At 41.0% G+C, this 16145-nt stretch overlaps 1 long non-coding RNA gene across 1 annotated transcript; it reads right to left on the bottom strand.

The window, feature by feature from the left end:
* Nucleotides 1-9864: 9864 nt before the first annotated feature.
* LOC143133172 (uncharacterized) lies at nucleotides 9865-15845 on the bottom strand. The gene is made up of 3 exons (XR_012988479.1): nucleotides 14918-15845; nucleotides 13301-13401; nucleotides 9865-11288 (listed from the first exon to the last, which is right to left on the bottom strand). It is a non-coding gene; the product is annotated as an uncharacterized LOC143133172 (long non-coding RNA).
* Nucleotides 15846-16145: the final 300 nt, after the last annotated feature.

The raw sequence follows: 16145 nt of genomic DNA, 5'->3' as shown, positions 1-16145 counted from the left end.
CCATGTTTTGGCAGTGATTTAAATAGTAACTTTTAGGGCAATATTCCAAAAGTGAAGAGCACCACAGATTTATTACTGGTGTTGGGTGACAGATTTCTTCTAAGCTCCATAGATGCCTGAAACAGAGCTAGTGGGCGGAGCGGAGCATGAACGAACGAGGAGTGGAGTGGATGGAATTTTGTTGGAGCGCAGATCGCATTTTAATTTACACTGTAAAAAAGTAAAAGTCAGGGCTGTCCCATTTATCAAACCATATTACGTTACCATTACATGAAACAGTCTAGTTCTGAATAAAACACATCCTTATTGTGTTCAAATAGTCATTTCGATTGAGTAATCCTCTTTTTCTAAAGGGAAAAGAGGGTTTGTCACACTTACTAAACCACAAAACATTAAACAAATTGGAAATTAAACAAACTCATGTTTTTCTTTCAAACACAATGTTATTACGTTGAACTGACACAGCAATGAATTCATCCAACAGAATCATGTCAGATCAATGTGAAGCACCTAAGTACTGAACCATTAAAGGTGCTATGTGTAATGTCTGCCAAAAAATCAATTCATACTCCACATTCCATAAAAGATGGGGGCAGTATACCTCCAGAAAGTGAATTGGTCTACCCTAGAGTAACAACCGAATTGCAGTTTGGCTGGCGGTTATGTTGCCCGCATACCGCCTCCCATGGCCGAAACTGGTATTATGATATGGCTGTGGCTAGTAATTTAGCATGCTAATTCAGGTTGATATCTCTGCAGCACTATACCTTGTCATTTTTTTAATGACATCATCACCCTTATTTCTTCTCATTCTTTTCATGCGTGTAGCTAATTTTTTGGATATTTTTACCTCAATTCTTACACATGGCACCTTTAAGGCAAATGAACATATGGGATGCCTTTGTGTCACCATTTCATTGTGTTCCCATGAGCCTTTGCAAGAACACTGAGATATTCATGCAGCTTGGGGAAGCCGTGGCCTACTGGTTTGCGCCTCGGACTTGTAATCGGACGGTTGCCGGTTCGAACCACGACCAGTAGGAACACCTGAAGTGCCCTTGAGCAAGGCACCTAAACCCTCACTGCTCCCCGAGCGCCGCTGTAGACGGCAGCTCACTGCGTGTGTGCTTCACCTCACTGTGTGCTGAGTGTGTTTCACTATTTCTTGGATTGGGATAAATGCAGAGACCAAATTTCCCTCACGGGATCAAAAGAGTGTATATATACTTATACTTAACAGTGTTGCCAAAAGTTTGAGTTTCTTAAAGAGGATTACATGTATACTTAGAGACCAGTTGAATTTGGAGCCGAGTGGTATCTTATGTTATGCTTTGAGATGAACCATGCTTTTTTCCCACCATGAATGTAGGCTAGAGCATGCACAAAGTATCAGTGGTTTCATAGCAGATGTTTTCAACTTCAATGAATGCTTCTTAATACTGTGGCACAACATATTCAAAGTTGTCCTTTAACATTGATGTTGCAATACTAAGTACATCTGAATACCTACTTTCCATGCCGCCTGTATAACACAATGATGTTGAAATGACTTAACGCAGCCCATGATGTGGCCTTGCTGCATGTAGAATGAGCCACCAGGCCCTCTGTGATTGGAAACCCCTGGTCTGAGTATGCCTGGGAGATGGTGTCCACCAATCAGTACACTCTTTGCTTAGACACTGGGAGGCCTGATTGCTTATCCCCATAGCACAAAACAGCTGTGAGTGAGCTTGCCGCAGTTGTTGAGTACGGCTGACATGCTCCCTCAACGCCCTTACTGGGCAGAGCGCCCCAAGATTCACCTCTGACTGACATGAGGGCTCTGGGCGAAAAGCCTGCAACTCAATAGCAGAGTTAATTGACTGAGCATTCACCACTTTGGGCAGAAAGTATGGATTCGGCCATAATGAAACTCCAGCGTGCTGTGGTTTCCACCTCATTACTCAATACTTACAGAGAGTGCATGTAGTTCACTTACTTGTTTAGTGGAGCACAGAGCCATGAGGAACACTGATTTGTGTGTGAGCAGGCGTGAGTACTAAAAATCTCAAGTAAAAATACAATTACTTCCTTCAAAAATGACTTGAGTAAAAGTAAATATTCCCATCTAAGAAATCTACTCAAGTAAAAGTAAAAAAGTACTTTGTTAAAAAAAACTAGATGTACCAGCGGTACAAAATATGACCGCTGTTCAGTCCTATTCATCCTCTCCCACTTGTCAGGCTTGTCAATTTGTCTCCATCTTCTACTCCACCCTAGCCTGGCCCACAACATTTGAGGTCGGGAAGTTCGGTCTGGCATTGCTCCATTGTTGAGCAAGTATGCTCGCCCTAGATCAGGCGGACCAATCAAATCGGGCTTTATGATGATGGACAGGTGAGCAACAGCGCCTGGTCTATCACGTCATCTGAGCACGCTTAGATTAGGCTTATGTTTGAAACAAAAATGCTGTGGCTAGAAGGATACATGGCTTTTAGGACTCCATATGGAAAATGCATATTATTTAATGAGGTTTTATCACTGAAAACGATTATTTCTGAAAACAACCAAAGTTGAGATGTGGGAAAACTCCTGGTTTCACTTTCATCAAGGGAAAACAGCGATGTTGCATTGCGACATGTTCCCTCATTCGTTTGAAATCTCTGATTGACCACCTGTTCGAGGGATTTGCGACAGCCTTTCCCAGCTGTTTAACATGTTTGTAGCATATCAGTGTTCAACAGAATTATATTTTTTAAAACAGAGGGGATATAGGCTATCAGTTTTTTCCTAATAGCCTACCCTACTACGTATCTCTTAGATTTCGCTAATGAGTGTTGTAGGCTAGGAGTTATTGACGGCACTAACTTTTACAAAAGACCAGAAAACAATGTTAAAGCGATGGTTCGGAGTAATTTCACCCTAGGGTCCTTTGCACCATGACCCTGAGCCAAACACCCTCCCAGAACCTTTTTTCCCTTGGTCGAACCCTGGTCGAGTAGCGCCGTCAGAAACTAATGACGCTCTGCAGTCGTGATGGAACCAACTTTTATCTCGTAAATTACCCCACTAATAATGCCCTGAATGGTACGAAACTTCTGCAGTAGTACAACTATGACCTTTAGTCCAATAACGAGGCATTAGAAAGTTTGTAAGTGCACCATGAGTTTATTTAAATAAGACTTGCCTGATTATCTGCTACTATACCGCTGCGTCGACGTTTCTTCCGTGATTTGGGAAAAGCCCGTAAAATTCCTTGCAGGAAGCGATTACATCAACGTTTTTTGGTATATCCAGTTTTTAATATATTTTTTCCGAAGTGTTTACAACTTAGTGTTAACCAATAATTGTTGCAAACTGGACTACGAACAAAATATTAGTGCATTCCTGGATCTACATCCTTATGCATGCTTCCTGCCAGGACTTTTATGGGACTTTCCCAAATCACGGAAGAAACGACGATGCAGCTAAAGACCCTTTCAAGAGAGTTCCATTATCAGGATCATAGTTGGCCCCACAAGGCTTCCATTTTAACATTCCATATGTTATCTTACTGCAGAGGAAGTAGATTGGGAACCAAATAGAATGTTCAAGCATTGTTTTTGTTTCTATTGTTGAAAGGGTCTATAGTAGCAGATAATCAGGCAAATCTTATTTAAATAAACTCCTGGTGCACTAGTCAGCCCTGGGCCCAGTTTCCCGATAACGACGGAGACACGCTCTTACGAGGGTTTTCTACGATTCATCTTACGATCGTTCGTTTGGTTTTTCCGACTGTTTCCCGAACATGCTTGTAGCGTGAACGCGCGTGCACTGCTCTTAAGATGCTCTTAAGGGGAGCTGTCCACGTTAATAGTTCTGAAATATCCTCTGATTTGACGGTGATGTCAGGTGACTGCACGTCACAGCTATAGGCCTACCATTTAAACTTCGGATCTACACATTAATTCACATCAATACGAAAATAGAAACACTTTGACATCTGCAAGTAAGCATCCCAAGTAGATTATATACCACACAGAGACATAAATAATTGTAATTATTTTAAGATTAGATTGTTGCACCATGCAATCATTTTTCGCGGTGTCACTTAAGAACACGTTTGAAGATAAGAAAGTCGTCGAGTAAGAAAGAGGAAATGTGTAGGCTTAGATTTTGATGCAGTAGGCTACAGACTAAACCACATGTTGCTTTCTCTGCTTTTTACCTCATAGGCCTAATAAAATATTCACTTAGCAAAGATAATGTCAAACTATTCTGGCAACGTCTCGTTTCATAACTTGATTGCATTTTTGTCCGCTTTTCATCACATTATTATGACCATTAAATGTAGGGGAGCGCGGGGCACAAAGTAACACTTTTTGGTTATGGCTAAATAATTCTAAAATCATTTGAGTTTCACTAGTTATACTTTTTAACAAGCAACATACATATCTCTGTTACACATATGCACTGGAAGTTTGTTTGTAGGAGCTACCAGGGCCGGAGTGGGGCCACTTTTCAGCCCGGGAGTTTCAGGCCCAAGACCGGCCCATATGTTTTCCATATAGTGGTGGAAATTGGATAAATGAAGCAACATTTCAGCTTTTATCCTGTAGTTTGTATTAGTACCATGATTCAACAAATGTGTAAAGGTTATAATTCACTTCAACTGAGAAATTAACAAAAAATATTCCACTATTCCACAAGTTAACAAAAACAGAAAGAAAGAAAAAAGAAAGAAAGAACGCCTTTGAAATGTAGCCTATTCCACGCTTCCCACAAAGAGGCATATTGAACTAATGTTTAGGCTATGTTTTTGCATGAGTAGGCTATAATGTTGTTTGGTGATTTAGCCTACTCCTTTACTACACCCTCTTCTGAGCAAACAAGGCATATATGTTTATCATGTAGCATAATTGCTCTTTCTTACATTAAATAACTATAAATTATCCTCTCTACTTGTCCCTGTAGTCATGGCCTCCTCATCACTAACTTCGCGCTCATAATTTTCAGTGGTCGACTGGTTGATCTGTAGCTCAGAGGCTACAATTTTTATTGCATAGGCCTACACAGATCATGCTTCAGTTTTGTTATCAATATTTGCATACTGCAAAGTCTATGAATCAAAAGGCTAATTTTAAAGTAATTTAATATGTTGCTTGCGAATAGCTTGACAACGCTACAAACGACATTATTAGCCCAATAATTATATTGTCAATAGGCTAATAATTGCCCAGGCTATCTCTCTTTACCAGTTGCCACTTTTGTCTGTAATCTGGAAGCTGGGCACATTTAGCAGTATTCTACCTGGCGGTTTTATCCCCCCTGGCCTCTTTCTACATCCATCCTTCCTGACGCTTCTGGCTACTGTAGGGCCTGCCCGGCTATCCGTAGGCTATCTGAGAAAACTTTTTGGAAAAGACGGGCGATATGGACCCAACCAACTCTTTTTGGGAGGGGAGAACTCCCTCACATGGTAGGCTACAACCCATATAGAGGCAACGGTGTCATGCACAGAATGCGGAACGTGTATAGCCTACTTTAAGAGAAGATAGACTAACGTGACAAATGTCAATATTTTTTTTCCTCGACCGGCCCAAAAGTGAAGCGGCGCACCGGGAATTCTCCCGATTACCCACCCCGGGCCTGGGATCGACTGATCTTTTACAATTCCACCGAGAGTGGCGATAGGTGAAATGTTACAACCTGCCCCATATGCGGGGTTAATTGTAACACTCATCCCAAAGGCTGTTTTTAATTCAATTAATTCAATAGATACAGTCGGTTAAGACGTTCGGAAAGGTTACCGCCCCCAACGAGGGGGAAAGCATGCTAACCTCACACAATGGAAGTCAATAGGCGAACTAGCTAACAGTTAGACTTTATACATTCGTTTTACATTCAGGTGGAGTTCTGCTTGTTTCTGAACACAATAATTTGAAGGAATTGTGTTTACTTAACTGCCCAGTGTATGCTAACAACTTAATTCACCCTCGATTGCCCAATGTTGACGACAAATTTCTCTGGAAGCTATATTCAATGGTAGCATCATTAGGTTGCTAACTGGCTAACTTTATATCGTCAGTGTAACATAACCAACTGGTACACATTACTTGTTAAAACTATTCCCACGGCCATTGTAGGGAATGTGCATTCATGTGAGAATAAATTCAGATGCAATTTACGAGTATGTGATGTTAAGGCAAAAGGGTTAGCTTGCTAAACCGAGCTACACAGTCCGGCCATTGAAAGCAGTTCTACAATGAGTACACTCGAGACAGTTCTGGTCGTTTAACTGGAATTAGCCAAATGATGGAACTTAATGTTACCCTTAACCTCATTGACACACAGATAACTCTCAGTTGAAACGTGTTTGTGCCGTTTAGTGATGTTTGCTAAAATATTTAATATTTTTATAGGTGCTTTCTGTACTCAAGCCGGTGCACCTCCATTAGATTACATGCAATCGAAACGAATGTTTTCCCCCTCAGGGGCTTTTCAGCCACGGTAACCAAGGCAACTGGGGGCGGTAACCACGATTATGACTAGTTGGGAGGGAAAGTAATCTCATTGCCATCTAGTGGTTGCGTTCCTAGTAGGGGTGGGCATATCGATCCAAATATCCATAGTATCGATACCAACATTGGTATTGGTATCAGATCGATACCAGTGTGATGGGATCGATACTTTAATTTCTGTTCACTTCCAATATCTCTCAATTTGTTCAAAATGCATTGTTCCTGTTTCACCAAGGGCTAGCCTACAGTCATGCAAACACCATTCCTTTCACATAATTGCATGCCCGCTTTGCAATGTTTTGTTGCTGAAATATTTGTAAATTATTAACAGTGGAAATCATAAAATCATTAGTGCATCAAAATGTATTCAAATTTAGCATATTGATGTTTTATTCACGTCATAAATCATGACACACTGTTCTCCCCTACATAAAAGTTTATAAACGGCTTTTAGTTACAAATATCAGTATTGGTATCGGTATCGGCAATACTGGCTCTATATTTAATTGGTATCGGATCGAAACCAAATTTTACAGTATCGCACACCACTAGTTCCTAGAGTTTAGCGGAGGGGATGGGATTTTTTTTTAGAAAAAATATATCTCGGTGCACATTGGGATCTGAATTTAATGCCTTCCATATGTTAGGCACTGGGGTCACCTCTATTGCTTCAAGTGGTCATACCTTATTTTTAGGATCAGTTGAATTGTTTTGAGTTTTTGTCGTAACATGGTGATAACAAACTACAGTTGCATGTGACGTCACAGGTTTGGGCGCTTAATCTCTAACTGATCAATACGGCAATTTGCTTGACTGTGTGTCGAAAATTGACTTTATTTTCTATACGGAGAAATAACATGAGAAATATGCGCCAATGGAAGCAAAGAGTCTAACCAAGGTCAATCCTGCCAAGAAAAGCCCTCAAACCTGAAAACACATGAGGCAAAATTGCACGCTAAAATCTGATTCATCACAGGTAAACACAATAAAGAATGGGAACGTAAATTGGATTATGTATTCTAAGTTGTAATTCCTCTGTATGTCCTGTTGGTGACCTCAGTGAGAAGTACTGTTATGACGCTCTTAGCCGGTAACGAGTACTCTGGAGCACTCGTAGATCTACGAGTGTTTTCACAACGCTCTTAAGCTACGATGGTTTCGGGAAACAGTCGGCAAATCTCAAGACGTTCGTAAGAGAGACTTTACGACGCTCTTAGGCTTAAGATGCTTTCGGGGAACTGGGCCCTGGGCTATTCAAAGCATTTAGTTTATTGCACATACTTTTCATGTAATTTTGAATAGCCCCACATACCCGTGTTTGTTGGCGTGTTGTTGCAAAATCCGCGTAATCATTTTATGCAAGCAAACATATAGGAAGTCTTTATTGTTGAGGTCAGAGATGATAATCAAACATCTTGCTTTTTAACCGTGATTTAGTGCTGCCAAATCTCCGCTTATCCTCTCTCTGGTCCTGCACGCAGTGCTGTATGAGAGGGTGGCTATGGTAGAGTGGAGAAAGCCAACGTGTGCTTCTTTTATCGATATATAACGATATATTTAGCTTTTCTTATCCAAACAATGTCAAACTATGCACTGCACTTACTCATGCCAGTAGCAAGACACTACTCATGCCAGTAGCAAAACACCTGCCAAGTTTGAAATCGAACGGACCAACGACACGCAGACAGACAGACAGACGTTCCTGCAATTTATGGATAGATAGATGCGATGGCTTGTTTGTTGGGATAGGCATCCGACCACGAGTACTCGGGGCAACAGCCAGGTCTATCATTCGTCATAATTCTTCAAACCCTGACTTGTGAATCTAAAGGTCTCCACCCACTGTTGGTCAGTGAAGTAGAGCTATAATCGGGCCTTAAAATTTAGGCCCGACAAGACCAGAGCCCCACAGAAATCAGCCCGAGCCCTGACCGACCCCGAGACCCGAACCCGTTTACAGCCCGACATTATTCAAATGTCCGCACGCACGCAGCTCTTTTGCCTTTTGTCAAGAATGAGTAACATTTGACATCATTTATTCATGACTAACGTAGCCTAGGCCACTTGGAAGTTGGAACAAAGAAATAAAATAGCCCAAGTCCTCTCAGCATTCTGAAGTTTGCGGTAACCCTCCCATACGCAGCCCCGACATTAAATAGTTCTTGCTCCAGCTTTTCAAACCCCTTGCCATTTACGATATTAAAAGGCCTAATGTCTTTACAGCAAAAGTGACACACTTCTTCTCCGTAACCATTTGTTTCACCTTTGCAGGGTTTGATTTTGTTGCTGTAGCCTAACAAACGATGTGATCCTGATGGGCACTGACAGCTTTGATCAACATGCCTTATCAGCGACGAAATCTCCCTGTCGTTCTACAGAATGTTGCATCCTTTGGATTTTACATAACCACTGGCTCATTATTCTCATTATGCACATGATCAAAACTTTTCCACACCTCAGACTTTGCTTTCTTTGCTGGTGCAACTGAAACGCCAGTCACAAGAGGCCAGCCTCTGTTTCACCTCCTAAGCTAGCCTGGTGTTACCATCCTACGTACTTCCGGCCAAAATTTGATTTCAGCCTCGCAAGTAGTCTGGCCCAACCTACAGTATACGGCTTGCGTGCGGCCGCGCCAATCAGCGAACAGTTGAGTGATGACGCGGAACTTGCCTGCCGAGTTGCTTGTAGTCCAGCGAAGCTTGTAGTTCAACAACACAGCAACAATGGCAACGGAGGAAGAGACGCTAGAAGCTATCCGCGAAGTAGTCTCAACTCTCGAGGGCATCACGCAATTAAAGCACGAACAAGAGGCTTGTCTTGTCAATTTTATAAATGGCAAGGACGTCTTATAACTCTCCTTCCAACTGGCTTTGGGAAAAGTTTGATTTATCAGATGGTGATAGCTCAACCTAAACGCACAAGTGTACTACAAGCATCACTACTTATCATGTTTTCAAATAAACGTTTGCTGCTCGTTATTCTCCCCCCTACTCTCAAATTACCTTAACAAAATCAATGCGGCATAGGCCTACTTAAGGAATGGAATGTTAGCTACTAGCTACCCTACCGAGTGGGGCTCAAGGCGAGGCGGTGTGTCTTGACGTGAGCTAGCCGGTTACCGAGCGGAGCTCAAGGCAAGGCTGCTGTGATTGTGCTTGACTGGGAATATCGGTTACCGAGCTGGGCTCAAGGTAAACCGCTCCGTTTTTGACAGAGGCTAGTGTGGCCGAGCTGGGCTCCAGGCGAGGCTACCGTGCTTGTGGACAGTAACGTTAGCCAGTCACCGAGCGTGGCTCAAGGTAGGCTGCCCAGTGGGCATTTGATGTCAATTCAACATCAATATGACATCAAACATCAACATCAAAATTACATCTAGAAACAGGTCTAGAATGAAAGTTGTATCGACGTCAATGTACTGATGTCAATTTGACGTCAAGATTTTGACCTCCGCGATGTCGTTTTGATGTTATTTTGATGTCATACTTTGTTGGCATTTGATGTCAATTCAACATTTATTTGACGTCAAGATGTTGATGTCGTTTTGATGCTATTCTGATATCATTCAATGTCAAGCTTTGATGTCAATTCGACATTTATTTGACATCAAGATGTCATGATGATGTCGTTTTGATGCTATTCTGATATCATTCAATGTCAAGCTTTGATGTCAATTCAACATTTATTCTACATCAAGATGTCATTTCCATGTCAAGCTTTGTTGGCATTTGATGTCAATTCTACATCTATTTGATGTCAAGATGTTGATGTTGTTTTGATATCATTCAATATCAAGCTTCAATGTCAAATAAACATAAATGCGACAAACATTGATGTCAAAATTACATCAGCATTTATTGACATATTTTGATTATTTGTGCAGAATACAAGTACAAAGACAACAAAATGCAGTTTGTGTCTAACTAGAAGTGCAAAAAAGCAGAAAAGTGATATACAAAGTATAGACAGGTGGTGCATATACAGGACAAGACACAGTGCCGTGTAGACAGTAGTATACAGTTGGTTTATAGAAGGTGGTTTAGAGTAATATAAATTAAATATGTGCAGTGTATTAGTAGTTATCTTATAAGGGCAGAATAAATATGCCTAAATATGAACAATGTATGACAACATGTACAATGTAGTAACAAGTAATGGAATGTTGGAGAACATTGAGATCCAGTTGAATGGAGAGAGACAGAGAAAAGGTTTCTTTTAACAGGGTTCCTACACATTTTCTATTTTAAAATCCCATACTTTTTCCATCCTTTAATTTACAAACTTTTTGGTAGATTTTTCTGACCATTCTCGACAATGCTACTCCAAAACCAAACGTTTGTCTCAGCATCCAGGAATCGTTGTGCTTTAACATTGATGGTGTGCCACTTTTTAAATCCTCCAACTTCCAAATGTGGCCCATACTCTGCAACTTTCACAACTTTGCTCCTTTCATTGTGGCCATCTACTGTGGAGTTGCTAAACCAAATTCAGAGGAAGAGTACTTAAGTGACTTTCTCCAGGAGTTGCAGCAGTTACAGCAAGATGGCATTGTTCATGGAGGCAAAGCACTTCAACTGTCTGTGAAAGTATTCATATGTGATGCTCCTGCCAGGGCATTCTTTAAGTGCATTCTTGTTACCATTCTTGTGAGTGATGCACTATCAGAGGCACCTATGACGGGAAGGTTTGTTCTTGGGGCCAAAGAGCCAGGTGTGGTTCCAAGGGCTGAAGACTGTTTTGTTTAGGCCAGCTCTGCTGCCACTCTGCCTCCACCGTACTGCTGCCACTCTGCCTCCACCGCACTGCTGCCACCTGTGGACAAGGAGGAGTGTGAGTTATACAACAAAATTAGTTATTAGTTGTTAGTGGCAGCACTAGTATAAAACCTCTAGAATCTCTAAAAACAATCACAAATAGGGCAGTTCATCACAGTTCAACAATTGTGGTTTGGAACTAGGCCTGCTGCAACTGGATTGATAAAAAGTAATGTAGTTGCAAACATCTCACCTGGCTACTTGTATTTGGGAAGAGCAAAAGCTATCAGCCATCAGCATGATCATGTTATTAGGTTGTTGTTGTAGAACAAGGAAAGGAATATCCAGTGTTTCCTCTACATTTATTTAAGCATGGCGGTCCGCCACGGTTTAAATCCTATCCCTCTCAAGCCCTCTGAAGTCACATTAAATGGGATAGGATTCAGGAGGATTAATTTAAACCTCACTGACCAGAAAATGTAATGTCTCTGTTTCATAGCAGTTATTGCTAATCAGACAAGATGTTGAGCAACTAGAATTGTTTTTAAAATCCCGGGAGTGACACCCCCAAGTTTTTTTTTTCTTTTCCGGGGGGCGGATGGGTAGGTGGGTGGGTGGACTAGGGGGTGGCTCAAGGACTAGAGTGCCTTAGCCTGGGTTTTCCAATGCTGCCTTACGCACGCGATTTTATTCACGCTGCTAGGCAGCCTGGATTCTATGGACTTTGTTTTCACCTCAACGAAGGAACAATTCACAGAACGGAGGGAGGGCAGCAAGACGATGACGACACGCCGAAGCCGTTATGAGCTATGTACAGACGCATTTGATAGACATTCGTAGCGCCCAATAAACGGCTCTGGGCATTCGTAAACCATGTTTCAAATACGAGAAAATTAATGTCTAATTCCCAGACCCTATCTCAATGAGGTCTGACGTTAGCCAGGCTAAGAGCGCCTATTCATGGAAGAGGCATGCGTGTTGGAAGTAGTTTTCAGCTAAAGAGACACTGAAAACATGTTTTAATCTGTATACCATTAACATTGCATAACAAAAGTAAAACATTAATTTGTAGACTACCAAAACCAGACGTCTTTTGAGTGTAATCAGATTATGGCAATCATTTTTACAATTGTTTACAACTTAACTCTATGTCCTCACTTGAATTTGCAAGGATGGACGACGCTGAGTATAGAACGTGCTGGCAGTGACAGATAGCATGTAAACGCGCCATAGCAGTGACGAGACGCACACACCATACAATCGGCCTGACATTTTGAGTGAACTTAAATGAACTACCTAGCAACAATTCCAACACTCACAAGTTAAGGATGTCTTCAGAGAGTTACACTTGATAAGCATGATAGGTCTACTTTTGGCGCATCAACAATTGAAATGGAGGGGCAGCGTGACTATTTCGGTAAAGGCTACAATCTTTGATAGGTGTAATCTCAAAAGAAAGTTCACTTTCTCCATCATCGAACTCTTGAATACAGTGATGGTACAAACCAATATCTGTAATGCAGTGGGTAAATTAACGTTACGTTAGCAGTAGTTTTTACGTTTTATGCAAAAAATATATGGTTTATGTAACAAACCCTTCAAGTTTGAGAGAGACTGAACAAAAATATGAGTTTATTGTAAAGTTTTTGATGGGGAATTCAGAGGAACCCATGTAAAAAAAAAAAAAAAAAAAAAACGAAAAACTGATGCATTTAGTCCAAATTAACTGTGCTAAAAAAGTAAAGTGAATGGGTGTTCAACTCTTGAAATAGCATGCATCTCCTTCCATGCAATCCCCGCCCCACCCCCACCTCCACTTTTTTCCCACACTTAACGGTAGTGTTATATGTAGATAAATTACAATACTTACAGTATTTGAAGCAGCTGCACAACCATGCTAAATAGTATAGTTTTGGCACACAGTACACAAAGACACTTCTGCCATCATACCGGAATGTAAACTATACTCGTAAACGTGCTAATTACCAACCATTTCGTTCGAAAATTCTAAAACAACAATGTTTTTTAATACTTCAAAATAACATTGTGTGTGTGTGTGTGTGTCTTTACCTGGTGAGTGAACTCTCTTGCGAGCTTGGACGTGGCACACATTTGGAATATTCCAGAATGCACTCAGTGTTCTTACTTCAGCAATCCTCACAACACACCACCTGCAAACAGAGGGAGACTAAGATTAATATGTTGCAAAACACACAGAACATGAAAAGACCATCACTGAAGCACTACTACACTCACATGCTTCTTAACACATGCCTCAGAGCAAGTCAGGTACATCAAACAAGGGGCAAATAAGGGCTAGGCATGATATTGAGGTGCCACCCACCCATCACATCCATTAAATGACAGGTCTGTTAATAAACATGGCTATATAGAGTGGTGAAGTCACGCCCCTTCTTCTTCCGGTCCATGGGACCTATCTTTCAAAAAATTATGAACGGGAGTTAATGGAGAGATAACAATTATTTTTTGGTCCAGTTTGAATTGTGCCACAAATTTCACATATGATGTGTGTGAATTTAAAAGATAATTTTTCACGTCAAGAAAGTACTGTTGTTCGATAGACTTCAAAAGTTATGTTGGTTTTGTGCGAATCCACTCAGTGGACTACATCGCTCGTCTCGAACGATGTACGTCACCAACGTAATGAAACGATAAGAGCTGTTATGCTAGTTAACGGTTGCATCTTGCTGCCTGCTATGTCACTTAACAGTATGTAATGTACAGTCTATGGACGAATACAACTTACCTGATGAGTTTAATCCTCTGACTCATGGTATTTTCTTCGGCAAGGAAAGCCCAATTAAGACCTGTTGCTGGTATGCTTGTACAATCTAGTGTGGCTGTGAATGAGCTAACGTCACTAGCGCGACTGATGGGTTTGTAGTCATTGGAATTACGATCTTTCACAATGTTGTAATTCAATAGTTACGAAACAAACTGCAAATGTCTTTACATGAAAATGTGTCTTTAAAATGGACAAACATCATATGGGTAATTCAAGGCACAAGTCAACCGGGACCAGAAAATAATTTATTTTTCGCCATAGACTGCCGTTCAAATTTTTTTGAAAGATAGGTCCCATGGAGGCAAACGGAAGGGGCGGGACTTCACCACTCTATTAAACTGCAGTTCCTTAAATCAGTGGGTAGATAACTGATATATATATATATATTACTTAATTCATACAGGACCTCTTTGCAGTTATAGCAACACTATATTATGTATCAACACTAGCACTACATGTATTAAGTTTAAATACAGTGACCTAACGTTACCTATGTCCCATGGAAGTTCGCAAGGTAGAGCTAATGTTAACCGTTATTAATTCTAATGGTAACAACTTTCATCTGTGTCTGCTAGCCTGCATGGTAACAGCCATTTTAAATGTAGCTAACGTTACTTTAAATGTATAGCTAACTTACTTGCGCCTGATATTTCATTATAAAACAAACAAACAGACAAACAGGCAAACAAACAGATATTCCACATAATAGTGAAGTTAGTCTGCTACTGGAAAAGTTAACATTAACAGCTAACATCGCTAGCGTTAGCTCACTAGCTAATTCTAAACATGACTAACGGCTTTGATTAACATTCCATTATGAAAACAATATATTTCGAATAAATTCACGTTGGCATACAAAAGTACTGTAGTCTAATTCTTACCTGGGATATGATGACGGCGGAGTTTGTACAGCTTACACATTCAGTCAGAGGCATGACAGAAAAGTGACGGTTGATTGTTGAAGTCACTGGTGACTGCAGTTGAAAAGGAGCAAACTCAGCGAAGATTCTAGAGTGCTGCGCGAATTTGAATTTGATCAGGGGTGGGGGATGGGAATTGCTGTGTGTGCGCATGCGCTTATCAAGCGGTGATAAGCATCCGTTAAAAACAATCGTAAAAATGATTACTGTTGGCATTTTAGTCTGTTATATTACCAGACTGGTTGGTAGAAGTGTCAAAACAACAGTAACATTAGCCTAGTGGGCTATTATTACTACTATTAAGATTATTAACATTATTGGTTCTCATATGGTGGTCAATTCAATGACGCCCTTTGATGATTTTGACGCCCTTTTTCCTATGCCTTTTTTCTTGATATCAAATCAACGTTTATTTAACATCAATCATATTGACCCAAGTTTATAGACCAGTGACTACATGTTAGATTGATCCCTTGTTGGACGTCTTTACAACCACAAGCAAGCCATAGCTTGTAATGCTAAAATAGTATGAAATTATAGATGCTCAACATGGTGGTCAAAATCTTGACTAATTCTTGACATCAAATTGACATCACGGTGCCCGCTGGGTGCGTTGTTTTATGCCGAACAACTGTTAGTTTAACTGAGCAAGCTCCAGGTTAAATAACACGTAGGTCGTCAGTACAATCCAACTTATCCGAGAGTGTAGTCTGAACAGCCCGTGGAGAACGAAGTAAGCTCTGACGAAGCCACCGGGCTGCCTAGATAAGAACAACAATCGTCTGATAAGCGGCGAGAATAGATAAGAGGGAAAACTGGCGTGTGACAAGAGCTGATATAATCTCGGCGACGTGACGCTTTTGGTATACAACTCTCGGTCTGTGGCTGGTGCAAGTTAGAGATATATCCACTACGAAGAGACTGCCCTGGCGGTCAGGTAGCCTGCATACTAGCTGTTTACTACTGAGAGCAGAAGTGGGAAGCGTAAAAGCCTGAACTCCGGCGCACAGCATACGTCATTACCAAACGTTGGTTAAGGGAACTCCAATGATTTTAAACCTCAAAATAAGCATCCGCCCATTACGGAGACAGATTATTATTACTTTGTTCCAGACTGTATGACGAAGAGAAACGTAGTCACAGGCGGTAAGGACCAGGCTACTCCTAAGCATCCATTTCTGCATCTTTC

This window comes from Alosa pseudoharengus, unplaced genomic scaffold (assembly GCF_046254945.1).
Source record: "Alosa pseudoharengus isolate Yale_2024_CS ecotype anadromous, Long Island Sound unplaced genomic scaffold, YU_APseudo_1.1 YU_APseudo_1.1_scf_19, whole genome shotgun sequence".
NCBI classification, from domain to species: domain Eukaryota; kingdom Metazoa; phylum Chordata; class Actinopteri; order Clupeiformes; family Clupeidae; genus Alosa; species Alosa pseudoharengus.
Note: the sequence above shows the minus strand (reverse complement) of the source record. Positions and strands in the feature narration are given on the sequence as shown.